The sequence below is a fragment of the Mauremys mutica genome, chromosome 19, assembly GCF_020497125.1.
Source record: "Mauremys mutica isolate MM-2020 ecotype Southern chromosome 19, ASM2049712v1, whole genome shotgun sequence".
Classification (NCBI taxonomy): Eukaryota; Metazoa; Chordata; order Testudines; family Geoemydidae; genus Mauremys; species Mauremys mutica.
In genome coordinates, this window is record NC_059090.1 from 14,353,840 (window position 1) to 14,364,361 (window position 10,522).

Below are 10,522 nucleotides of genomic sequence, written 5' to 3' on the forward strand. Positions count from 1 at the left end.
CTTTTTACTATCTGCTGGTGCCAGTTACACTGATAAGAAGCTTTCACACATTCCATTCTCACTTCTAACCTAGGAGTTCAACTGAAGTTTAACATGGAGGGACTTTGGACAAGCACAAAATAACTTTGGCTCATTCAGGCCTAGTATAGATGCCTGATGCCACCAACAAGAGGAAAAATACGGTGGGCTTAGAACTTTGACTAGGCTTTTAGGCCTAAACTTTGGCTAAGTTTGTTTTCAGGCTGTGATTGAACTTTGGTTCAACTTGTCTCTGTGTATAAGGGGAAGAGAGGAGGGGAACAGAGTGATGAAAAAGTGATAGAAAGTTGCTTCTGTGTGTCAAAAGGTTAAAGGAGCCACAGTGGAAAGTTCCCAAAATGGAACAGTGGCTTTTCTGTACAAAGGGCATGTGGGGGCAGAAAGATGTGGTCAGGGCCCCAAAAAGAGGAACTAAAATTGGATAAAGGGAAACCAGAAGCTCTGTTAAATTATAACAGCAAAGCTTGCTTTCAGAACTACAGAAAAGGTAATAGAACAGTAAAACCACCCCACAGCCCTAACCGGTTCTTAATTGGTACCACGAAAATAAGACCGGATCTCTGGATAGGACTAGGTAACCTATGGACATTATGGTCCTTAGAACCCCCTCAACTCCAGTCCATCTGAAAGCTTAACCCTGGAGAAATTGTTACTGACCATGATCATATTTGTTGGGAAGATAACGGCCAATTAACAACCCTTGCTTCCCAACCTCTTATCCAGGCCAATGATAAGTTCTTGTTAACTCAATTGTTTTACAGGACATTATCAAAACCCTGTAGCCCTCCATACCTCTAGGTACATATACTGGGGCCTTTCCAAAGGAGGGTTGTCATTAAATATTTGTTTTTTGTTATTGTTGCTGTAAAACTTGTTGTCCCTGCCCTATATTTGCTTTGTTTATGCCACTTTACTAAGTGGCCCTTGTTCCCTTAAGGAAATTAAATCCCTGTTTGTCTGAAATCCTGGAAGTACCCTATAAAATAAGCTTATCAGTTATGAAGTCCGGAACTTAATAAATATTCACATTAAGGAGGTTGATGCCAGGGTGGTCACATCTTTCTGCCCAAAAGGATGTGGTCACCGGCATCAAAAGGAGGGAATTGATAGGGAAAAATATCCCCCCCACCCCGCTTATAGGCCCAGAATTTTAAGCGTACCTTAACCCCCCGTTGCTGCTTGGCGTAATTTGTAGGCCTTAACCCCTTGCCCTACTAGCATATATAAGCAATGAGTTTAATACTTCTGCAAAATGTGTTTGTCTGTATAAAAAAGGCACCAGGAAGTAAAGCAAAAAGAGGAACCAAGCGGTCCTAAGGTGCCCAGCTGTAATATGCAGAGTCTAGCAAGAGCTTTTGCAGAAGTAACCGCAAGCAGGGGTCCAAAGGCAGGCAGACTACCAACGAAAACCACATTTATACAATAACAGGAAAAACCCTAGATGGTAAGGGGCAGTGACAGGCTCGCTAAAAGTAAGGAAGTATGCCAAATAAGGAGTTAATAAAGTATAATGTGTGTGATGTGTAATTATGCTTTGTGGTTTTAGCCTTTATAAGTGTTGGGATCAAGGAGACGCGGAGTCAAGAGGTTTGTTAAGCAGGCGTCCCGAGCTCTCTTGAGCTGGGTTTTTATTAGTAATTAGATCAAAGAGCATGAGATCATGGTTACTTGTAACATATTGATTGGTTCACCCACAGCCATCTCCCCTTGTGCAATATATCATGAATGGTGAAGAGACTACGTGAGCTATTAGAGGGGCTAGAGGGGCTACGTGCGCTATTGCCTAGTCTATGCTTAATCAATAACCTGAGCATTGCTTTACCTTAAGCCAGGAGTAAATGTAATAAACACGTGTGTGGTTTGCCAGCACAGCATGTTTCACTACACCTCCCCCTTTTTGTTTTTAAGCAATTTGCAGGCATAATGAATGCTCTGTTTTGTATTAAGTCATTGCCAAGGGCAGCCTTGGACAAATAGGCTAATAAGTGAAGGAATACACTGTAATATGCAGCAACAAAGTATTAATCCTGCAGCTATAACAATAACATATGCAAACATTTGCTTGTTCATCATATAAGTGTATGTTGAAGTCAGGGATGGGGTTGCTCAGTCCCTGATGCCACGCCATCCTTGTATGGTCGAACGTATCGTGCAGGTACCCAGAGCGGGCCGCTTGGTGTTGATACAGCTGCGTAACCGCGCCCCCAGGTGATTAGTGGCACAGGTCCGCTCCACTCCGGGCCAGGTAGCTGACGATAGGTTACCTTTGGAGCAGGAAGAACTTCGGTCGTCTGATAATGCCGTTGTGCCCTGGTGAAAAATTGAGAATTGAAAGGTAATAGATTTAAATGATTGAGTGTAAACAGTACTTGAGCCAGCCATTCTTCCTTTTCTGTCAGGCTGCCGGGGACAATTCCCCCTTTTTGTTTTTGCCGCAGGAGAGCAGTTCTTAATGTGCGATTAGCTCGTTCTACAATGGCTTGTCCTTGGGAATTGTATGGGATGCCAAAGGTATGCGTGATTCCCCATCGCGTGCAGAACGCTGCCATTGCTGAAGAGCAATAGGCTGGGCCGTTGTCAGTTTTTAAAGCTGATGGCTTTCCCATCACTGCAAAGGAACGAATGAGGTGATTACAGACGTGTTTCGCCTTTTCCCCTTTTTGTGGCGTTGCCCATATATATCCAGAATAAGTGTCTATGACCACATGCAAATAGGACCAGGGAGCTAATGGTGGGAACCGAGTGACGTCCATTTGCCACAATTGGTTTGCACCTAGCCCCCGAGGATTTACCCCGATAGCGGGGCCTGCGAGGTTTCCAGTACACTCAGGGCACTGCTGAATAACCGCTTGTGCATCAGATAGTGGTATGGAAAATTGCTTGGCCAATGCCCTAGCATTTTGGTGATGTAAGGAGTGACTTTCCATAGGAGAGCAGGGGAAAGCCTTTAAGGCGTTATCAGCATAGGCATTGCCTTGCGAGATTTCTCCGGGGAAAGGCTGATGACTTCTAACATGTGCAATAAAAAATAGATGTCGTCGGTGCCGTAATATCAGTTGTAGGGAAAGAAATAAACCAAGCAAATTATTATCCAAAGATGCAGTAACACAACTAGAAGCAATATTACTAACAACATTTGCAGCATACAAACTGTCTGTTATGAGGTTAACCGGTTGATCAGAAAATGTGTTAAAGGCAAGAATTAACGCAGCTAGCTCCGCACACTGAGGAGAGCCTTGCGGTAAGGTAAACTGGGATTTCCACTGGTCATTTTTCTTCCAAGCGACCACCCCTCTAGAGGGGCCACCATCGGTGAAAATGGTAAGAGCTTCTTGTATGGGAACGGGAGATACCAAGTAAAATACTTTCAGTGGAATATGCTGAGCAACTTGGAGACGAGGATCCTTGGGAGTATGGTAAGTTACGGACCCAACATAATTGGCTAGGGCTATTTGCACCTCCTCCGAGTGCATACATGCAACTTCCCAGGTGGCGATGGGGATGGGGATAATAATGTTTACTAAATCCATGGCAAACAAGTTTAGTGCTCGATTGCGTCCTTTAGTGATTAATTGAGCAAACATTCCAGACAATGGGACGAGTGTGTTTTTGTGTGTGTGTGGTAAATACATCCACTCGAGGATAAATTCTCTCTCACTTGTATGTTGAAGTAATGCCCCCATGAATTGCTTAGTGTCCCCAAGAATGATTAAGGACGGGGGCACGTCAGGTACTGCTCTATCTACCCATCTTTCTGCCATGGCTTCGTTGACCTTATGCACTACCTCCTGTTGTTCGTTTGTTAGTGATATTATGTCTCCCGGTTGCTTTCCTAATTTTAGGGCATTAAACAGTGGAGTTAGCATAGATGTGGGAATCTTGTAATACGGTCTTATCCAATTTATGGATCCCAGAATTTGCTGTAGTACTACATATGTTAATTTTTTTGGCAAGGTAAGTTTTGGAAGTATGGGCATGGAGTATGCTGCAAGCATTTTATGACCTAAATATTGAAAAGGTTCGGCTTCCTGTATTTTTTCCGGGGCTACTACCAGACCCGATTGACTTAAGATATCCGTTAACTCACTTTTCCATGTGGTGGGTAGGGGCCTACCGGCTATTAAGATATCGTCCATATAATGGTATACAAGTAGCTTTTTGAACTTATTTCTGAAAGGCTGAAGAGCAGTATTTACAAAATACTGACACATGGTAGGGCTATTTAACATGCCCTGGGGTAACACTTTCCAATGATAACGTGTTGTGGGTTGGGCGTTGTTCAGGACTGGCACTGTGAATGCAAAATACTTTCTATCCTTTTCCTGTAACGGTATTGTAAAGAAACAATCCTTTAAATCAATTATTGCCACCTGGTAGTCATAAGGGATTAAATTTGGATTGGGGAGGCCACACTGCAGGGGGCCCATTGGTTCTAGTATTTTATTAATTTCCCTCAAATCGTGAAGGAGCCTCCATTTTCCTGATTTTTTCTTAATTACAAAAACAGGAGTATTGTACGGGCTTGTAGTATGCTCAATGTGTCCATCTTTTAATTGTTGCTCAACTAATTGCTGCAAAGCTTCTAATTTGTCTTTAGGTAATGGCCATTGTTCTACCCAGACTGGTTTATCAGTTTTCCACTGTAACGGAAGAGCCTGAGGCTTACTCATCTTCCAAAACCAGTTTTGCCCCTATCTGTTCTAACAAATCTCTTCCCCAAATGTTAAACTGTAAAGGCAATATGCAGGGTTGAATATATGCTATTATGGGGCCTTGTTCCTGGGATTTTACCGGTAACCACTGAGAGCTCTTTTTAGATGCTTGGCTTCCTCCTACCCCGAATACCGCAGGGGCTATCTCAGAGGGCCATTTAGGTTCCCAATCCTTTTCAGCTATGACAGAAACATCCGCCCCTGTGTCCAACAAACCGGTCAGCCACTTACCTTGGAGGTTATACTTACGTTGAGGTTTGTGCAGGGATATTCGGTGTACCAACGCCGCCACCTGTGGGTGAAAGGAAGAGTCGCTGTCGCCTTCAGTACGGGTTGATCCAAAGCCTCCTGTACGTGTTACCTGTGATTTTTCTCCAGGGAGCTCATATGGCAACAGTATCATTTGTGCCCAGGAGTCCCCTCGTCTTAAAGTAAAAGGCAGGTGACTCCAATACTGAACATATATTTTTCCCTGATAATCAGCATCAATCACTCCTGGAACTACCATAATTCCTTGTTTACTTGCTGATGACCGAGGGAGTATAATGCCCACCGTCCCTTCAGGAAGGGGCCTTTTTAGTTGAGTAGGCATTAAAAGAACTTCCCCCGGTAAGAATGAGGATTTTTCTTCTTGATTATACAAGTCTATTCCAGCACTGCCGATCGTTGCCGGTTGCGCCCTAGTCAATTCTTCTGCCCCCGTTGTTTTTCCGGGGCCCGGGGAGGGCCCGATCATTGGTTTCCCTGCCCCAGTCCTGATCGACATTGATTTGCCCAATGATACCCCTTGTTGCATTTAGGACATTTTTTGGAGGGCCTACCCCCTTCCAGGGCCTTCCTTTATGTGCTCCCCCTCCGGGTGCCCTACACTGGCTTTTAGGTTTTTTGCAATTAAAACAATTTCCTGCTGGTTTATTACCTTGTCTTATAGCCCCCGCCAAAAGAGCCATAGCATGGGTTTGACTACCGACATCCGCGCAAGCCTGAATCATGTCCGCTAAAGTGTACGAGGGGCGATGTATTATAGATTGCAGTACCTTCTTGCAATCAGCATTAGCTTGCTCATAGGCCAGTCGCTGTAAAAGCTCTGTCTGTGCCTCCTCGTTATCAACCTGCCGCTGTACTGCTTCCTTGAGCCTATCTATGAACTGCGGATACGGCTCTGTAGGCTGCTGCCGGGTGGCTGTGAAAGACCTAGTCGGTTTCCCACTTACGGGAACCCTTCTGAAAGCTCTCATAACACTAAGTTTAGTACAAATATATGCATCTGGGTCTAACTCCAACTGTCCCTCTATAGTGCTAAATTGGCCTGCTCCATAAATCTGGTCAGGCGTGGCAGCTGGGGTTGAGTATCCCACAGCAGCTAACCTAAACTCACTGTCCCACACCATATTTCGTATGGTGCTGACCCCCGCCCAGTATAAGTCTTTCCAATCTTGTGGAGCCATAATGTAGCCATTTCCAATTCCTTCTAAGATGCCTGCCACGAAATTAGACCTGATGCCTGTCTCCGTGATAGCTTTTCTCACCTCCCTCAGTACTGTATACGGTAGCGCCGTCCACTCTCTGGTGGCATTGCCCTGTGCATCGACTCCTGCCGCTATAGGCATTAACATGGGCAACTCCCCCTCCCACTGATGTTCTTCCTCCAAATTCAATTCCCCCGTCTCACGCGCCAACGCAACCGCCGCCCGGACGCAGCCCCCACGATTCCCCCGGAAACAAGGCTGATCAGTTCCTTTATCAACGGGGGGATCCGAGGGCCACTGCCCCGTATCCGACACCGCAGGCGCTGGTACGCACCCGCGGGTACGGAGGCGGTGTCGTCAGCGCGAGAAGCGGGGCGGCAGTGAGAGACGCCTGTGGCCCCAGTTTTCCCACTGCCTCAGTACAGCGCTGCCACATGAGCAGGTGCTGTACTGCTGCTCTCGGTTTCTCAAAGAGCTGTGTTCCTATCTTTTGCCAATCTTCTTGCTGCAGGGACCCCTCTTCGGGATACCAGGGGCATTGACATTCTATTTCCTTAACAAAATCCTCTACATGCCGCAGCGTAACCGCTGGGCAACCGCTCCCCTCAATGAGCTTAAATAATTCCTTAGCATGAGCCTTTTGTGGCACTGATAAATCGCTCCCCATACTCACGAGTGGCTGTTTCCAGCGGGTGCACCTAGACTATTCCAGTCGGATGAGCAGGGGTCCTCGGGATCCGGTGAATCACGTCGGGGTCACCAGATGTTGGGATCAAGGAGACGCGGAGTCAAGAGGTTTGTTAAGCAGGCGTCCCGAGCTCTCTTGAGCTGGGTTTTTATTAGTAATTAGATCAAAGAGCATGAGATCATGGTTACTTGTAACATATTGATTGGTTCACCCACAGCCATCTCCCCTTGTGCAATATATCATGAATGGTGAAGAGACTACGTGAGCTATTAGAGGGGCTAGAGGGGCTACGTGCGCTATTGCCTAGTCTATGCTTAATCAATAACCTGAGCATTGCTTTACCTTAAGCCAGGAGTAAATGTAATAAACACGTGTGTGGTTTGCCAGCACAGCATGTTTCACTACAATAAGCTTGGTGAAAATCTGTTAAAGACAAGGCAGCTGACCCCCCCCCCCTTGTATGGGGACACGCCGACCTTCCCTTTATGCATAATTGTAATAAAGGTGCATCAGTGTGTGTCTGACCCAAAATCAAAGGTGTGGTCAATTTTTCCACGACAATTGGGTTTGCGTAACTTGGGAGTGTCTGACCAGAGAATTCTTTTCCAGGGGTCTGGCTGCTGGGTCTTGCCTCCATGCTCAGGGGCTAACTGATCACCATATTTCGGGTAAGAAGGGAATTTCCCCCCGGACAGATTGACAGAGACCCCAGAGGGGTTTTCGCCTTCCTCTGCAGCCTGGTGGATTCTCTGTAACTTGATGTCTTTAAATCGTAATTTGAGGACTTCAGTAACTCAGCCAGAGGTGATGGGTCTATTACAGGAGTAGATGAGTCAGGTTCTGGGGCCTGTGATGTGCGAGAGGTCAGACTAGATGATCATGATGGTTCCTTCTCACCTTAGAGTCTATGCCAGTGATCCTGCTTGCCTTACTTACGCAGTGTGTGGGTGTTACAAAGAGAGATGCTAGAGAAATAGCTAAGAAAGATAAGCCACCTGAGTGATCATAAATTTGGCTACTCCTGAGCGGTACTAGTGAGAGGATTGGACCCTGCGGCCCGATTCGTCCGTTGACAACATATGGATGCACTGCTCAGGGGCGGCTCTAGCCATTTCGCCGCCCCAAGCATGGCAGCATGCTGCGGGGAGTGCTCTGCCAGTCGCCGGTCCCGCGGCTCCAGTGGACCTCCTGCAGACGTGCCTGCAGAGGGTCCGCTGGTCCTGCGGCTCCAGTGGACCTCCCGCAGGAGCCGCGGGACCAGCAGACCCTCCACAGGCACGTCTGCGGGAGGTCCACCGGAGCTGCTAGCCGCCCTCCCCGCGACCAGCAGAGCGCCCCCCGCGGCATGCCGCCCCAAGCACGCGCTTGGTGTGCTGGGGTCTGGAGCCACCCCTGGCACTGCTGCACCTGCATGGAACTCCGTAGCCTCCAGTCCAGCTGCACACTGTCAGCTGCAGGGTCAGGGCTGTAATTGGGTAGCAGCTTTCATTCAGACTGCACCCCCTTCCCCAAACCTCAACAGGATTAAATGCCATTACAGTGAGAAATGGCAGCAGAGGAAGACGCACACAAAGGCAAGGGTAGGAGGAGATGGTTTCAGATTTTTTTTTTTAAAACAGAATTTTTTTCTGGTTCACTTCAGTCTCCTGGCTTGCAAGTCAAATGGCCACAGTGACTGAGCAGCTGGCAGTTAGTCACTGGACTCTTGTGTCTCAGTGACTCACTTAAAGAGACATCAGCTCTGGTTTTTCCACCATGGTCTAAGTGAAGGGATTGGCCCTGCTCGTGGGTGATGAAGGGGTGGGAGGTATGTTAGGCAGCTTGTGTTCATGGAATGCTCGGTCATGCAGAACACCTGGGTATGATTCTCTGTGCAGCTCTGTTCCTTGGGCCGGCAGTAACCTGTGTCACACAACACACACCCTCTGGCTGTTAACAGTTGTCGATCGGCATTAAGGGCCATCACATCAGTAGGTGGCTAAAAGCTGCTGACCACGAGTTTGCTGATGGGGATTAGAGGGAAGTGTCTCAGCTACAGGAGGTTTGGGAAAAGAAAGAAAATAGCTGCAAATTGGAGGCCAGGCTGTGATTGAAGGGGCCACTGCAGCTTCAATAAGACAATGCTTAAAAGTGCACCTCTTAGCAACCCAGCCTGATTTTAATTTTGTTGAGGTGGGGAGGGGCTGGCTCTGCACCCATAACACACCCACTTCAGGCCAGGAGGTGGCACTCGTTTTTGAGCCAGCTGGTTTTGTGCCTCAGTGTAACCTGTCTTATTTCATGCCCTTTTCATCTAAGGCTCCACTCGTGCAGCGAGTAGAGTGAGCTGAGTCCTAAAGCATGGAAAATGAGCAACTGAGCATGTGACTGGTGCAAACAATGTCAGGGTCGTGTGACTCTGAATTGCACCTGAAAACGAGCGAGCATTTTCTTTTAATTTTAGGGCAATGGGTCCACGCTAGTACCAGAGAAAGGAAAGCCTTGACTCTTGGGAAACGGGGGGTTATTTTTCATGGCTGAGCCTCTCCTCCCATTTGGAAAGGGCGTTACCTTAGATGCCTTACATAGACTGAAAGTAGCACTGGCCTAAAGCTGGCCCAACATCGCTGTCACTGCAATGGTTGCAGCTATGCCAGCTTAGGCTGTGTTCTGGTCAAATCCCCTAGTGACGTTGGTGGAGATAGAGGGGTGTGCAGAGGAAAACCACCCCAACTCCTGTGAAGGGGAGTCAAGTCCCATTAACAGGTGGCAACGTTTGCTGGTGCTGGTAGGTGCTCACGCCGCCCTTCTCCCTGCCCCTATTGGACCCCTCCCAGGGGCGGCTCTAGGCACCAGCAAACCAAGCTGGTGCCTAGGGCGGCCAAATCTAGGGGGCGGCAGGCTGGGCCGGTGGACCTGCCGCAGTCATGCCTGCGTGAGGTCCACCGGAGTCGCGGACGACCGGACCTGCCGCAGGCATGACTGCGGAGGGGGCGCTCGTCCCGCGGCTCGGCTGGACCTCCCGCAGGCATGACTGCGGCAGCTCAAGCGGAGCCGCCGGACCTGCGAACCGTCCGCAGCCGTGCCCGCGGCAGGTCCGCTCGTCCCGGGGCTCCAGTGGACCTGCCGCGGGAGCTCAACCGGAGCCGCGGGAAGACGGGACCCGCCGCGGGACCGAGGAAGGGCGGCGCAGCACACCGCGCTGCCTGGGGCAGCCTAATTTCTAGAGCCGCCCCTGACCCCTCCCCAAATCCTTGCCCCGGCCCCACCTCTTCCCTGAGCGCACCACATTCCTCCTCCTCCCGCTTCCCTCCCAGCACCTGCCATGTGAATCTGGCAGAGCACCCACCCATTTTTCCCCATGCTCCAGCCCTGGAGCACCCATGGAGTTGGTGCCTATGCTTCCCCTTAATATGCTGGATAGCCCCTTTGCTGTTCCTTGATCCTCTTTGTACTGTACCCATTACCCCTGCATTCCCAAGGTCCTTTTCTACTGACATTAAACCTGGGTGATTTTGCGCTAAAATCCTTCTAGAGCCTATGGGGACCAAGCGGCAACTCTCCCCCATAGGGCTTGCTCAGGTCAGGGTGGGCTTTCCATTCTTTAGAGCACTGGCCCAGCCAGCACTCGTCAT